The sequence below is a fragment of the Macaca nemestrina genome, chromosome 10, assembly GCF_043159975.1.
Source record: "Macaca nemestrina isolate mMacNem1 chromosome 10, mMacNem.hap1, whole genome shotgun sequence".
Lineage (NCBI taxonomy): Eukaryota > Metazoa > Chordata > Mammalia > Primates > Cercopithecidae > Macaca > Macaca nemestrina.
In genome coordinates, this window is record NC_092134.1 from 40,483,710 (window position 1) to 40,504,614 (window position 20,905).

Sequence of the window (20,905 nt, forward strand, 5' to 3'; positions counted from 1 at the left end):
ATGGCTGGCCAGGTGGCCAAAAGTAGTTGATCATTAAATCTTCTAGCTCCTGGTTTCTCGACTAGGAGTCCTTTGCATACTGAGTCATCTCATCGTCTGTGAACAAGCTGTCATTTCACTCTTGCTTTGTGGGGAAAACATTTTCTAAAATTAGCCATTCAAGTTTATCATAATTATAATTACAGCATTACCCAAAAGCCACACCTGACATGGGCAGAGTTTCCGCTGATGACTTTAAAATATCCCTTCCTCTGAACTAGGAAAGGAGAATAAAAACAGTGAAATTAACTATTAAGAACTTAAGATTCACATTGGATGGCTTTACCATGTCTTTGCTAAAACTATATGAAAATTTATTTTTGCCTCCTAAAGATCCATGAAATTTAGAGGGACTTTATGAGGATAAATTGAGATAAAATATGAGAAGCACAGTGTCAGGCATCCCTAGCAAGTTTTCAATCAATGATAATAACAACAACACAGTCAAGGTTGTTACAGTAAATGATAGGATGATCATTTACAAATATTACAAGGAAGGCAGCCTGCTGGGGGATGTAGAGAAACTCAATGAGGAAACCTGTGCTGAAGGCGCCATTAGGGGTGTGTTTCATATCCATAAACATCTGAGTAGCAAAGATTCTAACTTAAGCCTAATCAGTGTTTCCCAAGCAAGTGGTCCAGAAAACAGTATTTTAGGATATGATAGTAGATGGCTTGCAGAAAAAAAATGAAAGCATTCCACGGCCAAACCAGTTTGCGAAAATGTGTGCCCCAGCTGTTCCCTCTCTCAGGAGATTCACATGGCATGTTGCCTTTCTACAGCCTGCGACAAGCCCTGTAGGAAAGCACGTGGATTCCCTAGGTTTAACTCCACTTCTCAAACTCCTTTAGTACACGGACTCTCCATTCTCTACGCTGTTACCAGAGAGATCTCTGCAAAAGACAAACATGATCTTCCCACCTTCCTGCTCGCAGACCCTTGATGGCTCCCCATTGCTCTCAGGATAAAGTACAATCTGGTCCTCACGACCTAGGTTTGTTTGGTTTGTGTGGCCTGGGCCCCGGATGTCAGCCTCACCTCACTGGGCATAGTCTCTCTCTCGGTACTGCTGTTCACTTCGTGAACGGGCCCTGGTCCTTCCTGCCACAGGGCTTTATTGTTTTTTTTACATTTATATTTATTTATTTATTTATTTTTTTTTGAGAGAGAGTCCCGCTCTGTCACCCAGGCTGGAGTGCAGTGGTGCAATCTTGGCTCACTGCAACCTCCTCCTCCCAGGTTCAAGCTATTCTCGTGCTTCAGCCTCCTGAGTAGCTGGAATTACAGGTGCGCGCCACTACACCTGGCTAATTTTTGTATTTTTAGTGGAGATGGGGTTTCACCATGTTGGCCAGGGTGGTCTTGAACTCCTGACCTCAAGTGATCCACCCGCCTCGGCCTCCCAAAGTGCTGGGATTACAGGTGTGAGCCACCGCGCCCTGCCTGTCACAGGGCTTTAAACAACTAGTCCCTCTGTATGGAGCATTTTCCTTGTCCCCCTTTTCACATTGACCTATGATCCCTCTTCCCCGTCGTCCTGCTCTGTTGTCCTCTCCTCAGGCCTCCAGTCACAATAGTGTGGGGCCTTCCCAGAGCTCATGGTCTGAAGGTTTACTGAGAGATTGCCTACTTACTGCTTCCCCTACCCCAAAACCTAACACTGAGGACAACCTCTCCTCCAAAATCCTGACAATGATTCTGGGGAAACATGGCTTGCCCAGAAGGCCTACCCAGCAGGTAGGTGGGCCAGGGAAGCTCTAATTCTGTTCTTTTCGTTTTGTTTGCTGTGATCAAGACATTATTTTCAAAACATTTTCATCCTGGGAAATACTGAAGTACGAAGTAGACTGCAATACGGGTCCTGTGGAAGCTATAAGAAAAAAAAGAGGAGGTGGCCGGGCATGGTGGCTCATGCCTGTAATCCCAGCACTTTGGGGGGCTGAGGTGGGCAGATCATGAAGTCAGGAGATGGAGACCATCCTGGCTAACACGGAGAAACCCCGTCTCTACTAAAAATACAAAACTAAAATTAGCTGGGCATGGTGGCGGGCACCTGTAGTCCCAGCTACTCAGGAGGCTGAAGTGGGAGAATGGCGTGAACCCAGGAGGCGGAGCTTGCAGTGAGCCGAGATTGGGCCACTGCACTCCAGCTTGGGCGACAGAGCGAGACCTTGTCTCAAAAAAAAAAAAAAAAAAAAAAAGAGGAAGGGTTTGGGTGCATACAGGAAAGAGAGGTGTTTCAAAATAATCATGATCAACAGCACTTTTTTTTTAAGTTCTGGGGTACATGTGCACAACGTGCAGATTTGTTACATAAGTATACACGTGCCCTGATGGTTTGCTGCACCCATCAACCCATTGTCGACATTAGGTATTTCTCCTAATGCTATCCCTCCCCTAGACTCTCACCCCCCAACAGGCTCTGGTGTGTGATGTTCCCTTCCCTGTGTCCGTGTGTTCTCACTGTTCAAGTCTCACTTATGAGTGAGGACATGCCATGTTTGGTTTTCTGTTCCTGTGTTGGCTGAGAATGATGGTTTCCAGCTTCATCCATGTCCCTACAAAGGACATGAACTCATTCTCTTTTATGGCTGCATAGTATTCCATGGTGTATATATGCCACATTTTCTTTATCCAGTCTATCACTGATGGGCATTTGGGTTGGTTCTACGTCTTTGCTATTGTAAATAGTGCCACAGTAAACGTACTTTATAGTAGATGTGTCTTTATAGTAGAATGATTTATAATCCTTTGGGTATATACCCAGTAACAGGATTGCTGGATCACCTGCACTTCCAGGGTACTCTCCTCAGGCTAGACAGTGCTGTAAGCAGTTTTCAGTAGTTAGTGAGTTCATGCTCAGAGCAAGATGAGGCTTTACAAATGAGGAAACTAAGACAAGGGTAAAATGTCTGAGGGTGCATTTCCTGTAAGTGGAAGAGCCAGGAACTTAATCCAGGCAGCTTGATTTCAGAGCCTGCCGTGTTGAGAGTAGGAATGGCTTCCAGAAGAGGTGGCCTTTAAGGTGGAGCTTGATAATTAGATACGATTTGGATACTGGGAGACCAGCAGTGGTTGGGAGTGGAATATATGGAAGGTGAAGGCAAAGGTCAAATTTTGGAAGAGGTAGGGCATAGGTCCCTGAGTTTGGCTGGAGTGGAGAGGCAGGAAGAAGGGTGGGAAGAAACCATGCTAGGATGGCAGGCTGCAGCCAGAGCCTTGAGCTCCTAAATGCTGTGTTAAGGAAGTATCAAATCTGTTTGATAAGCTGCAATGAGTTAGCAAAGATTTTATTTCAGGGCTGTATAGAATCAGAGTTCAGCTTTACCACGTTAGATGGATGTGGAATGAGCATGACCATATTTATCCAGGATAGATATGAATTATATCTATTGTTCTGAAGTAATTATTAATAGTGGCTACTTTCACTGTTAAAGGTGTCCTGACTTGGATGAGAAATTAAATGGTTACCCTGTATAGAAAGGGTTGGAGGTAGGCAAAGACTACAGGCCAGGAAGGGAGGTTGTTGTAATGCTGAAATGGCAGACAGAGAATTTTGGACTAAGGGAGGGCTTTATAGAAAGAGAAAGGAGAAGATGGGTTCAGGAAATATGACAGCAACAGGGTGATGGTATGTAACAAATATTTGGATATTTAGGAACAAGGGAGACTGAGGAATCACAGGTGATTGGGGGTTTCTGTGTGGCTGAGCAGGTAAGGAGTAATCTTTGTAATACAAATTAGGAGCGGATCTCGGATGAATGAGAGGAAAATGGCTCTGGGGTCTGTGTGTAAGTTGCTCACAGGAGAATCAGGTGAAGATATTAAAAATAAAGCTGACCCAGTGAACTTAGGCTATGGCAGAAGACTCTCAGGACTGAAGACTCAGGTTCAGGGATTGTTTTACAGAAATGGTTAAAACCATGAGAGTGCTCTAGAATGAGGCCCCTGTAGTTTGTGTGTTTATCTATTTACTTCCACTACTTAGAAAAATGGGTTTAGGGTGGCTTAAGACAATGAAGAGTAAAACCCAAACCATTCAAACTAGAGATAAGGGATAAATAATACAGAGAAATGGGAAGAAGAAGGTTTGTTGAGGTTGCTGAAAATATGGTAGAAAAAAAGAGGGCCCAGAGTAGAACATGGAGGAGCTCCTAAAGTGGGGGTCTGGGTGAGGCAGAGGGTGAAGAAGGAGCTAAATTTCTTGAAAACCCCTATTTGCTATCAAGTTCACAGTCAACTTTTCTTCCTAGCTCTAGAATTGCTCTAAGTCTCTCTCTTAACATTCCCCAAACTCCCTGTGGAACCCAGGCCCCAGATAAGCTTGCTGACAGTTCACTTCCCTACTTTGCCTGTGGAAGTTCTGCTATGATCTATGAGACTGACCACAGTGCACAAGGAGGAGCTGTTGAGAGAGTGGGGACGATAACTTCCCAATGGAAACAAGGGCCGGGTACTTAGGGGAGCAGCAGCATTGGAAGGGCATTGCTTTCCATCTTTTTCTTCTTATTTTCTGTCTGGCTTGCAGTTTGGCTTTCTCTTTGAGTGATTGGTGATCACATGGAACACTTCTTCAAGAAGCCATGTCACTAAACTGCAAGATGATTTGTTCACAGTTGCGACTCTGAAAACTTCTCACTCTTCTTCTCCATGCCTCCTCCCCATTCTCCTTTTCCCCTCCCTCTCTCACTCCCTCCACGGTATGGTGGTGAAAACATGCTTTGATGAATTACACTTTCCACATGATGTGCACCTTCACTTCCTCCAGAGTTTTTGGAGGGTCTCCCCAAAGAAGAGGAAATTTACAGCCTACTGAAAAGTTCCTAATGATCATCTTCATGATTATATGGTCCAGATGTTCTGCCTAAATATCTTCAGGCTCTGTTTGTGTCCTGGCCAGCACTTATAGCCACACAGTGCCCTTTGCAAGATTGATGTTGTAAGTTCTAAAGCGTCCTTGGGGTTTTGGCTTTGAGAAAGAGGTTAGATCCAGCCCGGTATTGCCAACTCAGATGAAAATGGAGCACTGGCCCAAGTGCCAAGAGCCAGATACTAGTGTTCTTGATTTCTACCCAAGTCCTCTGGGGCTCAGAGTCACCCAAGAATGGTAGAGGTTCCATTTCAAACAGCCTTCAGAAGAAATGTACCATTAAAGCCAAAGAGACTTTTGATACAAAAAATAATCACTCTTTCAGAAATTGTTTTTATTTTAGATTTAAAAAAAAATTAAAATTTTCTCATATTTTCCCTTTCCAAATTTTTATTTTATTAGCTGGCTACTGTGCTTCTAACCTGCATGCAGATCATGTTGACAAAATTGTAACACAGAAGAGCCTTCTGAATTCTGAAGCTCCAATAGGCTGGAAACCTCTTCCAAAATCTGCAGCCTGTTAGCACCTTTGCAAGTGCTTGATTCAACAGAAAATAAAGAGTTTGCAAATGACTATATTTTTCCAATAATTTTATTTCCCAAGACCAAGGATTGCTTTTCATTTAACAAGGGAATCCATACATCAGTATCCTACAGCTCCCTGGTCAATGGAAGCAAAAGGGGAGGCCTTCAGCTTCTTCTACCATCAGGATTCACAGTGGTCTTTGGGAAAGCACAGATGCTAATCAGATTTGGGAGATTCAAGGGGCAGAAACATGTGATTTCCTTTGCAACCACATCTTTTCAGCACTTACTCTCATTCATCTGCTGCTATCAACTGCATACTGGTTGGGAGTTAATTTCAGCCTTGCTGTTACTTTCTAAAAGCTATCAATTCTTCTGACACTTAATAATGTCATGATGGTATGGCATCTAAGGTCAAAGCTCATTAATATTCTAAAATATACCACTAGGGAGTCATTAATAATAATGAAAATAATAATAGAAAAGTACTAAAATATTCACTGAAACCAGGCTATTCAATATTTAGCCTGGTTTCTTTTAGACTCTTTCATATCTTTCATAATTTAAGATCCATTAGTTTATGTTAATCCCAACTTAAATTGAGAGCCAACTTCTTTTATTTGCAAGTAATCTGGAAGTGAAGTCCAAGGACTATATTCTAATCATGATGTGAACTTAGATATAATTCATTCACCACCATGTATCTCATTTTCTTCACCAATATAAGGGGACATATTTATTTTTCATATCTACTGCACACAATATTGATGACGAAAGTACTATAGCGGGGATAAAAACCACATATATGTGTGAATCACTGTCCTTTCTTGCTTTATCCTGATAAAAATGTTTTTAATCTAAAAAATTTATTCCAATATCAGACATAAACTGAGTCAGGTTCTTACTGTAGGAGAGGAAGCACACAGAAAATGCACATGTCCCAGGGACCTGGGAGCAGAGACTGTGGGTATATTAGAGGAGCCTCTGCTCATGGTTGATGATTGACAGGGTACCAAGAACATATAAAGGCCCCTTTAACTACCATCCAATTTTCCTTCCTCCCTTCCTTCCTTCCTTCCTTCCTTCCTTCCTTCCTTCCTTCCTTCCTTCCTTCCTTCCTTCCTTCCTTCCTTCCTCTCTCTGCCTCTTTCTTTCTTTTTCTTTCTTTCTCTTTCTTTCTTTTTCTTTCTTTCTTTCTTTCTTTCTTTCTTTCTTTCTTTCTTTCTTTCTTTCTTTCTTTCTTTCTTTCTTTCTTTCTCTCTCTCTCTCTTTCTTTCTCTTTCTTTCTTTCTTTCTTTCCTTTCCTTTTCACTCTTTCTCTTCCTTCCTTCTTTCCCTTCCTTCCTTCTTTCCTTCCTTCCTTCCTTCCTTCCTTCCTTCCTTCCTTCCTTCCTTCCTTCCTTCCTTCCTTCTTTCTTTCTTTCTTTCTTTCTTTCTTTCTTTCTTTCTTTCTTTCTTTCTTTCTTTCTTTCTTTCTTCCTTTCTTTCTTTCTTTCCCTTCCTTCCTTCCTTCCTTCCTTCCTTCCTTCCTTCCTTCCTTCCTTCCTTCCTTCCTTCCTACCTTCCTTCCTTCCTTCCTTCCTTCCTTCCTTCCTTCCTTCCTTCCTTCCTTCCTTCCTTCTTATCTGTCTTTCTGTCTGTCACCCAGGCTAAAGTACAGGGTACAGGATCATAGCTCACTGTAACCTTGAACTTCTGGGCCCAGGCAATCCTCCTGCCTCAGCCTTCCGAGGAACTGGGACTACAGCTGCTCATCATCATGCCTGGCTCATTTTTTACATAATTCTTTTGTAGAGACAGAGGTCTTACTATGTTGCCCAGACTGGTCTTAAACTCCTGGTCTCAAGAGATCTTCTCACCTTGGCCTTCCAAAGTGCTGGGATTACAGGCATGAGCTACTGCAATCGCCCCCATCTAACTTCTTACAGATATCCCTTTACATTCCTTTCTGTGATGATATTTAATGCATCTTAACAATTATTATGTCAACATATTTGCTTAAAATATTTTAAGAAGGCATCAGTTTGGAGAAGGTGCTCAAGGCAGGCAGTTCCTGCTTTGTTCCCAACCAATCTTCCTTCCAGCTTTGTTGCTACGGTCCCATCCTTGCCCGTGGATCTGCTGTAAAGAGATGGTCGCCTGGGAATGAACAGCCATGAAGAGGTAGTCACCCTCACCCAAATAGGAGGGCCTACAACACAAAATCGTAGGTGACCAAGTAAAGCTGAATTTACCAATCTAGGAGTTTCTAGCAGCCAGATGTTTACATAGGTCAAGTGCGTTTTGAAGAGAGAAAATAGAGAACCAGAGATGGAAGGTGGGTGGCAGAGAGATGGAGATATGGCTTTAATAGGATAAAAGAGGTAGAGGGAAATACACAGAAGGCTTAGATCTGCAAGTGAAGTCACCCTCTGAGAGAAGGGAGGGATTGGGCAGAGGGGAGAGAGGGAGGCAATGATCTTTGAGAGGTTCATAAGCCAGGTGGGGTGGAATGTTTTGCTATTATTTTCTGCAGGATCATTATTTTGGCCAAGTTCAGTGAGTGGTTATAGAACAATGAAAGACATCAAAATTGCACATCTGATTATTGAAATCTCAAGCAAACAGCATCAGTCAAGGCCAACAAGTCCGTGATATTCTGCTGGTATCTGCTGCTGTCTGTTAGTACTTTTGCAAGTGCCTGATTCAGAAGAAACTGAAGAGAATTTGCATATGTCCGTACTGTCCCAACAATTTTGTCTCCCAACTAGAAATGAGACAAAGTTTGTTGTTTGGTATTAAAAAGTTGATGTTAAATTCATTTTCCATATGGCTTTTTCATGTCCTTTAATGAAAGGCAAATGAATACGCGTTTGTTTTTGTAACTGTAAAGGCGTCGACTTTAAAAAATTATTAAAATCAATTAATTCATGTAATTAATGGATATAATGAATGCAAATTTAGATGGAAGGGGAGGAAATGAAATTGAATTTATGTTATATAGATGTTATGCTTCTATTAATAAGGATATAGTAATTACTGGCATTCTGCGAGTTGTAAAATAGGTGTATCTCCTAGATAACTCTCAAGAAAGTTTTATGAGTTCCTTTCTTGATTTTCATGCCTAACAGAGCTAATTATAAAAAACTACACATTGTGCTAATTTCTAGGGCTTTATGGTCTATATTTCATTTACTCTTATTCCATTCTTATGTGTAATAAGAACAAAATATACACATAATATAAAAATTGGTCAATATAAGAAAAATATGCATTTCTCATGTTTGAACAGCAAACTGACACTATGATGCAATCTAGAAATCTCTGCAGACGCAGGTAGAAGGAGCAAGATGACTGCTACTGGGTGATACTAGGAGTAATCGTCACTGTTTAAGGAGCACATGCCTGCTGGCCAAGCCCTCTGCTAGGCACATTTTACACTTTGCCTGAATACTCATAATAGCTCTGCAAGTTAAGTATTATTTCTATCCATTCCTTTCCCTCGTTTTAAAGATGGAAAAACTGAGGACCAGAAAATCACTATCCTAAGGGCACACAGTTAGCAAGTGGCCAATCAGAATTTAAACAAAGTCCGAATCCAACTTCTTTTTCCCACATGCCTTTGCCTCTCAGTAGAGAGGATCCTGAGAATACGGATTCTCTTAACTCTTCCCTTAGTCTCATAGGTCATAGCCAAAGGACTATATGTTTTTTAGGATGGAGATCTTGAGCCAGTATTACATAAAAAAAGAAACCCACATTTGAAAGGAAGAAATAAAATTCCAAGATAATCTTCCAGTACTCTTTGTCTTGTAAATTGAATAAGCACATCACATTGAGAGATATCACTGTGGAATTCTGGGGCTTATAAAGATGGTAGCCAGTAAGTTGTTTGAATATCATACTCTCAACTTCTCTCCAAGCTTTGTAATATAAGTAATATTATAGTGACAGTAACATCAACACAAGAATCCGCTCTGCTTTTATGTTCCACGTGCATCAATTTATCTTATATAATCCTCACCCAGACACACAAAACCGAAGAGCTAACAAAGACAAGCTTTAACAATTCTCCATCTTAGAGGTATGGAGAGTTTCAGTGACTTGCTCCGAGTACCAAAGACAGTGGGTGGTGGAAGCAGGATCATCCATTTGTTCCTTGGGAGGACAGAGGCTGCTGGGGCTGCCCTACCTTCTGCTGCTGCCCTGTGGCTCTCCAGGGCAACATGTCCTTAGCTTTTGCCTATATGGTGTAAGATGATTTTTCAAAGCTGGCAGGAACTGTGTTTAATTCCTCCTTCATTATCTACTGTGAAGGATGTGCAATGCTGGCCACAGCAAGAGAACTTGGAGCTCCCCAGGGTTGGAATTTTTCTGTAGCGTTTTTTATATTCAACACTTGGAGTTGGTAACTAAGTGAAATGGGTTAATGATGTGAGTATCCTGTCCTTATTAAAGTATGTAAAATGATATCTATTCAGGACAAATGAGGACATAATTACCTTTTTAGAATCATCTTAAATAATTTTCTAACTCTCTTCTCTTGGGTCAATTCTGACAAATAAATTGGGTTGCCTCTGGGGAAACATGAAGCATTCTACATCATTTTCCAAAAGGACTTTAAGAATAATGGTGTCTTTGGACACTTTTCTCAATACTAGTTCCCAAAATTTATTGTAGATATTCTATCTCCACCCTTATTTTTCTAAAATCTTTTTTTTTTTTTTTGAGACGGAGTCTCGCTCTGTCGCCCAGGCTGGAGTGCAGTGGTGCGATCTCGGCTCACTGCAAGCTCCGCCTTCTGGGTTCACGCCGTTCTCCTGCCTCAGCCTCCCAAGTAGCTGGGACTACAGGCACTCGCTGCCACTCCTGGCTAATTTTTTGCATTTTTAGTAGAGACGGGGTTTCACCATGTTAGCCAGGATGGTCTCGATCTCCTGACCTCGTGATCCACCCCCCTTGGCCTCCCAAAGTGCTGGGATTACAGGCGTGAGCCACCGCTCCTGGCCCTAAAATCTTTTCTATAAGTCTTTTAAAACATCACTAGCAAGCCCTTGTGCATTATTCTAAGTAATGTCACGTAGAAATTCTCCATTAAAATAGTCTCGTTATTTCTCATTAAACATTTACCAGCTAAAACTACTACAGGTAGTAGACAACATAATTTTCTGGATTCTCCTAATTTCTATCTGGAGTTTAAATGCAAAAAAGGAAATCCACATTTTCAAGAAAGTATAACATTGTGTATGTGTGTGTGTGTGTGTTTGTGTGTTTGTGTGTGTGTCGACTTTGGTTTCTGACTTTGGTTTTCATTTGGAAACACTGTATATGCTATCTAGCAACCAAACTTTACATAATGTAATTTCTACTTTTATTTATTTGTTTTTATTTTTAATTATTTTTGAGACGAAGTCTCGCTCTTCTCCCCCAGGCTGGAGCGCAAAGGCACAATCTCCGCTCACTGCAAGTTCCGCCTCCCGGGTTCAAGCGATTCTCCTGCCTCAGCCTCCCGAATAGCTGGGATTACAGGCGCCTGCCACCACACCCAAGTACTTTTTGTATTTTTAGTAGAGATGGGGTTTCACTATGTTGGCCAGGCTGGTCTCAAACTCCTGATCTCAGGTGATCTGCCCACCTCAGCCTCCCAAAGTGCTGGGATTATAGGCATGAGCCACTGTGCCTGGCCACTTTTATTTCATTTTTTTTGAGATAAGGCCTTGCTCTGTCACCCAGGCTGGAGTGCCAGACTGGAGTGCAGTGGCAATGATTATGGTTCACTGCAGCCTCAATCTCCTGGGCTCAAGCAATCCTTCTCACTTCAGCCTCTTCAGTAGCTGGCACTACAGGCATGCCCCACAGAATCTGGCTAGTTTTTGTATTTTGTTTTGTTTTGTTTTGCGGAGATGGGGTTTTGCCATGTTGCCCAGGCTGGTCTCTAACTCCTGGGCACAAGTGATCTGCCTGCCTTGGCCTCTCAAAGTGCTGAGATTCCAGGCATGAGCCACCATGCCCAGCCAATTTCCACTACTTTAACTCAAGTTTTGTGCTCTATGATTGCTCTGAAAACCTCAAGCCAGAATCTCTTTTCTTAGAACTTTCTTCCTATAACTAAAACATATAGAAATATGGCTCAAATGGATTGTATTTCTTTTTGAAGCAACCAATCAATGGGGTCACTGAAATGCCATCTGGAAATTTCAGACGCTTTACCTGTTTCCCTGTGTCTCTTACTGTCTGCATCAAGTTAGTGACCAAATCTTAAAAATTCTAATTCAGAAATTGTTCTCCTTTTCTTTCTTACTGCCGAAGTCTCAGCTCAGGCCTCACGTATTGCCTGTACTATTTCCATCAGCTTCCTGTCTGAACTTCATTTCTTTGGTGTCATCTTGCTCCAAGTCATCCACTACACTCCATCGGATTATCCACCTTTTGACATAAAACAACCACCACCACCCAAACAAACAACCCCATATTGGGTGACTTTCTGATTATAGCCATGGCAGAAATTGCAGTGTGTTCATCAAAATCCATTTTTTTTTTTTCCTTTTGTGCACACAGCTAGACTACAGTTCACAGATTCTTGAAGTTAGGTGTGGCCTGAGAGTTCTAACCTTATATGGCTGAAGCCCATGATCACATCCCATGGGGAGTCCTTCAGTTCCTTTCCCTATCCATTGGCTAGGAGGCTGAAGGCTTGAAGAAGAGTGCATCCTCTAGCCATCTCACCAGGCATGCCACCATAGATCAGTGGCAAGAGCAAAAAAGAAATGTTTATTGTGTTAAGATGCCGAGATTTGGGGGGTTAACTGTTTAAGCAACTGGTGATTATTTAACACCGTAACTGATCAATCTAGAAATTAACCTTTTGTTGCTAAAGGCAATTTAAGTTGCGCTTCTGTCACTGGCAACCAGAAGAGTCCTGCTGATAACATTTGGCCACTTGAATGTAATTAATGTGAGGGAGTGGCAGCATTACAGTGGAAAAATACTGGACTTAAAATGAGACTAGCCAGATTCCTTATTGTTGCCTTACTAATTTTGTAATTTCCATTAAGTATGCTTTGGGTTTGACTTTTACCACGACTTCTTAGCTAATCTAACCTCTACTGTCACTACTTGATTCCTCCCACTTCCACAGTGGCACTATGAAATTTATTGGTTATCTGAACAAACAATCAGGCCAATGATAGTATTATGCAGTGTTTACATTTAACGATTGTTTTCTTTCCAGGTACTTGGGAAAGTCTCAGAAATAATCTTAAGAACCTCTTTGTAGGCAAAAAACATGAAAAATTATTTTAGAAATTTCCAAACATACACAAAAGTAGAGAGAATAGCATGGCAAACTGCCATGTAGCCATTGTCAACCTTCCAACATAATCACCGTTATATTTCACCTATTTTCTCTCCTCTATGCCCTGCTTCCTGCTCTTTTTTTAAATTGCTGGAGTATTTTAAAGCAAATTCCAAGCATAAAGTTATTTTACCCCTAAATATTTCAGCATGTATGTGTTTATATATGTGTGCATGTACATATTTATTTTATATATGCATGTATAACTTTATGTCCCTAAAAGATGAGGACTTTTTAAAAACATAGGTACGGTATCATTACCTCATCTCACAAAATGGGCAATGATTTCTCAATACTGTCTAATACTCATACCATTTTAAATTTCCGCAGTTACCTTAAAAATGTTGATTTGGTTTCAATCAGCCTCCAGAAAGGTCTATATAGAGCATTTGGTTGGGGTGTATTTCGAATGCTTTCTGATATAGGTGACTATATCAGTTAGCTTTAGCTATTAAAGCACTACAAAGCTCAATGGCATAAATCAAACTTGTCCAACCCATGGCCCATGGGACCACATGCAGCCCAGCATGGCTGTGAATGTGGCCCAACACAAATTTGTAAACTTGCTTAAAACATTGTGAGATCTTTTTTACAATGTTTTTTGAAACTCATCAGCTATCCTTAGTTTATTTTATGTGTGGCCAAAGACAATTCTTCTTCTTCCCATGTGGTCCAGGGAAGCCAAAAGATTGGATACCCAGATGTACATCAACATCCCATTCTGGAAGAATTTGCAGTTTGGCAATTTGAGCTGGGCTCAGGTATGAGAAGGTGCCAGGTCAGCTGGAGCCTGGCTGGTGTGTCATGGTGGTTGGGGTACGAAGCTTACCTGGGATAGTTCTTCTTTGTCCCAGGTGGTCTCTCATCCCCCAGGAGGCTACCCTGGGTTTACTCACATGGTGCCAGATTTGTTTTGTAGCAATTAGGAAATCCTAAAAGGTCTCTTGAAGCCTAGGCTTGAACTGCAATGCCGTTTTGTCACATTCCATTGGCCAAAGAAGGTACAAGGCCACCCCCACCTTTTGATGGGAGAAATTTCAAAGCCATATTGCAAAGGACATAGCTGTTAAGGAAGAGAATAATTTGTGAAAATTTTGGCAATCTACTATAGCTACTTACCAAACATATTTGGATTTCCATAACCCTTAAAACCTGTCAAAGAATACATACCTCCTAAAGCTTATATTTTAACTTCAAGCGATTCTTAAATGAATAGAAATTGATCACTAACGAATTTTTAAGAAATATTGTCATCCAACACAGCCATAAAATCTTTTTGTTCTTGTACAAAAAATTTTCTCGTTTCCTTTAAATGGCATAAAGCCATTTATTTCAATGTCCGAAAAAGTTTCATACAATGTATAGCTAGAATATAATAAAAAGTTTCAGGGCCAGGTGTGATGACTTATGCCTATAATCCCAGGACTTTCAGAGGCCAAGGTAGGAGGATCACATGAACCCAGGAGTTCAAGACCAGCCTGGGCAATATGGTGAAACCCTGTTTCTAGTAAAAAGACAAAAAATTAGCTGAGCGTGGTGGCATGTGCCTGTAGTCCCACCTACTCAAGAGGCTGAGGTGGGAGGATTGCTTGACCCTTGGAGGTTGAAACTGCGGTGAGGTGTGATTGTGCCGCTACACTCTAGCCTGGGCAACAGAGTGAGACCCTGTCTCAAAAAAAAAAAAAAAAAAAAAGAAAAAAAAGTTTTGAGTCATTTTAATTTCAACATGTAAAATTACAATGTTTTGTTTTGTTATTTTTCTCTTTCTAGAGGGTTACTAAATGCATTAAACTGTTGGGAAAGGCATTGTATTTCTCTGGTCCAGGGCAATAATTCAATAGGGATCAAGGAAAGCTATTTGTAAAAGCTATCTGTAGGACAAGGGCTTAATTTATGTGGCGGTTTCTGCTAAATACCTTGCATTAAAGAAAAACTATCAACTGTTAAAGAGGAATGGAAGGTCAACTTACTTTGGTAGTAAAGGGACGTGATGATGAGAAGGTTGATCAAACAGGTGTAAATCTTTTCTGAATATACAGTTTTAATTTTGCCTGGCGATAAAATTGTAGGGTTTATCAAGATGAACTGCGGCTGGCTCATACTAACTTGTGAGAGTCATTGGCCTTATATCTTTCTAATTCCATGTTCAGTAAAGTCATATTGGCAGCTTGATATTGGCAAGAGTGAGAGTATTTACACCATGGAAATTGGCAAATGCTACAAATGAGGGCCTCTTTTTGTTTTGTTTTTTTTTGGATGGTCAATTGTTAAACATTTGTAGCATACCACTGGCCTCTACATAAAAAACAACAGGTGCCGCTTTCCAGGCATATTTAAAAAGGGTTTCTTTTGCAGTGAAGGACAGTAATCGTGGAAGGAGAGGAGGGCTTCCCTTGGTATCTTTTCCATCCATATGTGTCTCCAGATTGCTGGTAGCCTGGTTGAGTATGGGCAAAGATTAAGAAATGAGAAGCAGAGACCGGGGAAAGGAACAGGGAATGTGCCTGGTCCTTTGCTTACCCTATTGACTCTTTCATCGGGCTCAGGCCAGACACGTTCTTCAGCTTGTTTCTAAGTGCTCAACATCCTCTGAGTCTTTTAGCAAGAAATGTAGAAATGGAAGCAATTCTTTATATGTTATGGAATTTCGCTACTTGCCATGCAGCCCTGATTAAATCCCTTACCTGCCATAGTGTTTCCCATCTGCGAATCAGAGATGGGAAATCTGCTCCTCCTCATCGAGCAAGTAGTTATGGTTAAAGCCAGGTTGCGTCTCCCTGTAGAGTAAGAAATGGAATAGGATGAGATAATTCATAAGAGTCCCTCTGAAGAGGGCTCTCCATGGAGAAGGAAAACGAGAAGGAAATTTGGAAGCCATCAGGTAAGACCTTGTTGAAACTGTAGTTCATAGAATAGCAGCATTGGTGTCAGCTGGGAGTTTGTCAGAAATGCAAAGTCTTAGGCCCTACCCAGACCTATTGCATCAGAATCTGCATTGTGACAAGATTCCAGGTGAATTTTATACACATTATAGTTTGAGAATGATTTAAGCAATGGTTTATTCATGAAACCAGAGAAATACTCATTTTTTTTTGTTGTTTTTTTTTGAAGAGTATGTACTTTAATCTTATTCATAGCTCCATTTTATTTCCCAGCCTTTGTTTTTCCACTTTTAGGTTCCCATTTAGGCTTTATTCTTAGCAAACAGCTTGGCCTTTCCAGGAATAGTATTTAAATAATCATCATACAAGAAAAATGCATTTGCTTAAAATAGTGACACACTTACAATGGGAGCATGGGGTAGGTGAGCACTAACTCCCCATCTGTAAAAGGGGAAACCAGGGCTGGGCACAGTGGCTCACGCCTGCAATCCCAGCACTTTGGGAGGCCAAGGCGGGTGGATTGCCTGAGGTCAGGAGTTCAAGACCAGCCTGGCCAACATGATGGAACCACCTTTCTATTAAAAATACAAAAATCAGCCAGACATGGTGGCACACATCTCTAATCCCAGCTACTCAGGAGGCTGAGGCAGGTGAATCACTTGAACCCAGGAGGCGGAGATTGCATTGAGCCGAGATCACACCATTGCACTCCAGGCTGGGTAACAGCGAGACTCCTTCTAAAAAAAAGAGAAGTCAATAGGTATAAAATGCAAAAATTAAATATCAGCATATTATATAGGGGATGTGAAGACAGTTGCTAGGATTACAAAAAATAGCTAAATGATTTAAAGAAGTTGCCTCTGAGAGGTAGGCCTATTTTTTTCACTATTCTGCCTGTTTGGGCTATTTCTTTTTTTTAAATATGTGCATGTATTATTTTGATATCACTTAAAGATATTATGCAATCATGTATTTTACTCATTCTGAGAACACGGTGGAATGTAAATAAGCAAACAAACAAAACCAAAAATCTTTCCCAAGGCGAACAAGTGGCCTATAGTGGTGCCTGAAATAGGAAACACAGTGGTTTATACAAGAAAAAACATTCAAGGATAGTAACTTAGATTATGAGATGTCCATATCAGCTTTATACTGGTGACCTTACATTTGAAAGATGAGAAGAAGAAACAATATAGAATGCTGCTGGGGATGAGTAGAGACAGAAATCATCTGGGGTTGTGGTAGGATAACATTGAGGCGAGAAGTATGCATGATCAAGAGAGAAACTTTTCTCAGAGATTTCCCCCAGTGATTTATCTGCCAGGGATGAAAGACTGGTTTATGCTCTAAGAGGGAGAAACTATGAAATCTGGGAAACCAAACCACAGAACAGGAATGGATCTTAAAATTGTTTAAGGTGGTAGTTTTCAAACTTTATTTTAGCTGTTATTTTTTCCTCTTCAAATGAGATCGTGCTCTAAACTCTGATGTACGAAAACAGAAGCAGACAGCTTCTGTAGTTAAAATACCGGGTAGGGGAACCTGGAACCTGGTGTCATGAACCTCTATCTCACCTTCAAGATGCTCTGAGCTCCGAGCTCCAAGGAACACAAGCAGAAAGTAAACTAGGTTGCAGCTCACAAACATTCCTTATTTTACTAAGGCATGAGGACACCCATATAATGATTTATGAATGGTCTTTTATGAGGTCAAAGATGAAGCTGAGCCTTGATCTCAATTTTTTTGAGTCTTAGTTCAGTGTCCTTTCCAATTTACCTTACTGGACATGACACAGTTGGAGGGGCACTTGGCTCCAATAGACTATAAACTCTGTGAAGACAGATTGGGTTACACGTCTTCACTGCTGTAGAATAGTTGGCATGCGGTAGGCTTTCAATAAATATTTGTCGACTAAACGAAATACAGTGTCATACATTGGCTGAACTTGATGCTTTCAGGAATGAAATGGAGTTAAAAGATGTGAGGAGTACAGTTAATTCAACTTCTAAGATTCTCTTCTCCAGGAAGAGTGGTTAGTGTCTTGAAGATAATTGATTTACTATTTTTAATCTCTTTAAGCCTTACATGATCCTTTCCTTATCCCTTTTCAGTTTGGGTACTCCTCAGCCAGAGTTTTCATTTGTTTGGGATTAAGTTCTTTTCGGTCTTCCTGTCTTTGAATAGCCCAGAACACAGGCCATTTTTAAAGACCGGCTCTTTTATAAGCTTTATCTGTTCGGCTTGACTTTGGCTATGGAAATCATGAATTGGATCTTTTTTCACAGATGCACAAGTCAAGTTGATGGAATCTTAGCAGTGGCATCTCCTGGGAAAATCTTTATTCATTTAATCCAAGCCCTCTTCAGCTTTCACTTTGCTATAAAGAGATAGCAGCGGTAGCACCTGGATGTAATAGTTCAGCTGTGAACACTCACTATAATTGTCTCTTAATGGCTTGTCTTGAGAAGGGGGCTTGTGCACAAGATCTGTGTGTTGGTGTCAGAGTTTCCATTTATCTCAGGTCAAGATTGCAACTCAGGCCATTTGTTTGATAACTTCCACCTGTGTCTTAATAGGTTCTGCTCCCTCCCAAGTGTCCTGGGCAATAGGCAATGAGACTTGAGAGGAGATAAGAAAGACTAAGCCATCAGCTCTTCAGATATCAGAATTGCAGGTTATATAGTTCAGTTGGGCTGCCAGCACATTCTCTAGGGCCCTGAGGTGTCGCAGTTCACTTTGTTTTTCTCTGGAAGAATTAGGAAAAGGTGTTGGTTGGCTGACCTACCAGCTGTACCCTGTGGCTGAAATAGCCTATTGAGGCCAGAGTGAAACGGTCAGTTATTCCTCCATCCTCACGAGTTGTTCCGCTGCACTGACGTTACCTTCCCAAAGAAGCAGCTACAAAAATCATTTTATTTTCAGTGCCAAGGGGTGGATTAGAGAAGGTGCTGCCAAGACTTGGAGTGACTGGGGATGATGGGCTAGTTTTTATGCAGTCAAATTGGCCAGAGGGACTAAGAAAGGGTTAGCAACAGGACTGTTTCTCCTTTTTTTTTCTTCTGACAGTAATGAATGAAACATGTTAGGCTTGTTTTCAATTATGTAACAAGTTTCCATTCATTAGAAATGAAGGGAGCCATCCTAACTATATTTCAGTGACCTGGAAAGGGCAGCTGCCTACTTGGCCCAAGGTTGAGCAGTTTTACTATTCGGCATCAGTGCTGCCACAGCTCAGGTATCCTGGGAATGCATATTGCATATTCAGGAAATAGAGCCAAAGCTTTTTCACTTGAGTCTAGAGGGTTCAGGGCTTGTCATCTATTTCTGGGATATAGAGAAATGGAAAGTAGAAGAGTTCTAACCTCATTCTGTATTGCAAGGGAAGGAGCTTGTCATATAGTCACTTGGGTTGGACCGTCGAATGGCTCAGTTCACTGTCTTCGCACAGTGATCGCTTCAAAGACGCACATGTTTCATTGAATACAACCAGGGGCCCATCTATCTCATGCCTCTAGCTCTTCATCCTCCTCCCTTGAAAATTAAGGTGGGCGATTTTGATTTTTAAAAAATTTTCCAAAGGAAAACTGATCCTTGCCTTGAAGTGAACGTGAATATTATTTGTAGGAGTGTGTTTGTGCGTTGTGGGGGTTGGACTGGATGCGAGGATATTGTCTCACAGTGGCAGCTTATCATTTTTGGCTGATATGGTTTGGTTGTGTCCCAACCCAAATCTCATCTTGAATTGTAGTTCCCATAATCCCCATGTGCGGTGCGGGGGACCTGGTGGGAAGTGATTGGATCATGGGGCAGTTTCCCCTATGCTATTCTCGTGATAGTGAGTGAGTCCTCACGAGATCTGATGGTTTTATAAGCATCTGGCATTTCTCTCGCTGACACTCATTCTCTTTCCTGCCGCCCTTTGAAGAGGTGCCTTCCACCATGATTGTAAGTTTCTTGAGGCATCTCCAGCCATGCAGAACTCAGAGTCAACTAAACCTCTTTTCTTTATAAATTACCCAGTCTCAGATATTTCTTCATAGCAGCATGAGAATGGACTAATACCATAGCCATCAGTCAAAACATGCTCAGGGAGCTCCTTTTATCTGCAGTCTGGCCCAGATGATAAGAATGATAGAAGAGCTCTGTAGTTAGGATGTTGCTCCAAGCTGCCTGGGTTCAAATCCAGGCTCAGCTCCATACCACCTGGAGAAATTCTGAACAAAATATTGAACACTTTGTGCCTCTATTTTCTCACCTGTGAAACTGATCTAATAACAGTATTTGCTTCAAAGATTTGTTGTGGTTAAATGCATTCATGATTGTTGCACGATAACTGCATGATTAATACTAACAATTCACATTGTGAAATTATCAACATTATCATATAAATTGTATAAATGTATTTATGTAATATAATTGTATATATTATATAAAAATATGCATTTATATATGTTTATATATGAGATTGTAATGAAAATTTTTGTTAAATGATATTTTTATATCATACAAATATATGTTTATAATCTTATGAGATATCCTTTTGGAAAAAAGGAATGATTTTTCTCTTTCTTATGTTTTTGTTATAGATTGTACTAGTTGAACCCAACCTGGGAATCTAATCTGATGCTTAGAGGAACCGGAAGGCTGACCACCTCTCTAAGCACCAAATGCTCATGGGGCTCTTCACTTTTATTTATTTATTTATTTTGAGATGGAGTCTCACTCTGTTGCCCAGGCTGGAGTGCAATGACCCAGTCTCGGCTCACTGCAACCTCTGCCTCCCAGGTTCAAGTGATTCTCCTGCCTCAGCCTCCCGAGTAGCTAGGACTAAAGGCATGTGCCACCATGTCCGGCTAATTTTTATATTTTGAGTAGAGACGGGATTTCACCATGTTGGCCAGGCTGATCTCGAACTCCTGACCTTGTGATCTGCCCGCTTTGGCCTCCCAGAAGTGTTGGGATTACAGGCATGAGCCACCGGGCCCGGCCGGGCTCTTTATTTTTAATATTTTAGTGGTAAGAGTGGAGAGGAATGTTGGCAAGTGGAGAAATACCTAAGGAGAGAAATGGAGAGAAGGGGGTTGGCACGAGAATGGCAGGGTGTCTGCCTGTCCCTTTGCTTGGGGAAGGGGCTAGCCTGACGCCTGATGGGGAAAGTGCAGAGGGTTGGTGCCAGAGGCCAAGGAAGGTGGCCATGAGAGACTGGCGGGTGGTGGTTGGGGATTGTGGCTTCTCTGTCGCAACCTCAGTGCACT

At 41.3% G+C, this 20,905-nt stretch overlaps 1 long non-coding RNA gene across 2 annotated transcripts in view; it reads right to left on the reverse strand.

Annotated features, from left to right (window-relative positions):
* The window catches only part of LOC139356682 (uncharacterized), a 29,128-nt gene extending 13,429 nt beyond the window's left edge, over window positions 1-15,699 (reverse strand). Inside the window, exons 1-4 of one of the 2 annotated variants that reach the window (XR_011608977.1) lie at window positions 15,657-15,699; window positions 15,453-15,545; window positions 13,598-13,831; window positions 7,245-7,556 (exon numbers count right to left, since the gene is read on the reverse strand). This is a non-coding gene — a long non-coding RNA (uncharacterized lncRNA). Of the gene's footprint in view, window positions 1-7,244; window positions 7,557-13,597; window positions 13,832-15,452; window positions 15,546-15,656 lie in introns of those variants that run through there. The other variant, XR_011608976.1, reaches the window with a different exon arrangement.
* Window positions 15,700-20,905: the final 5,206 nt, after the last annotated feature.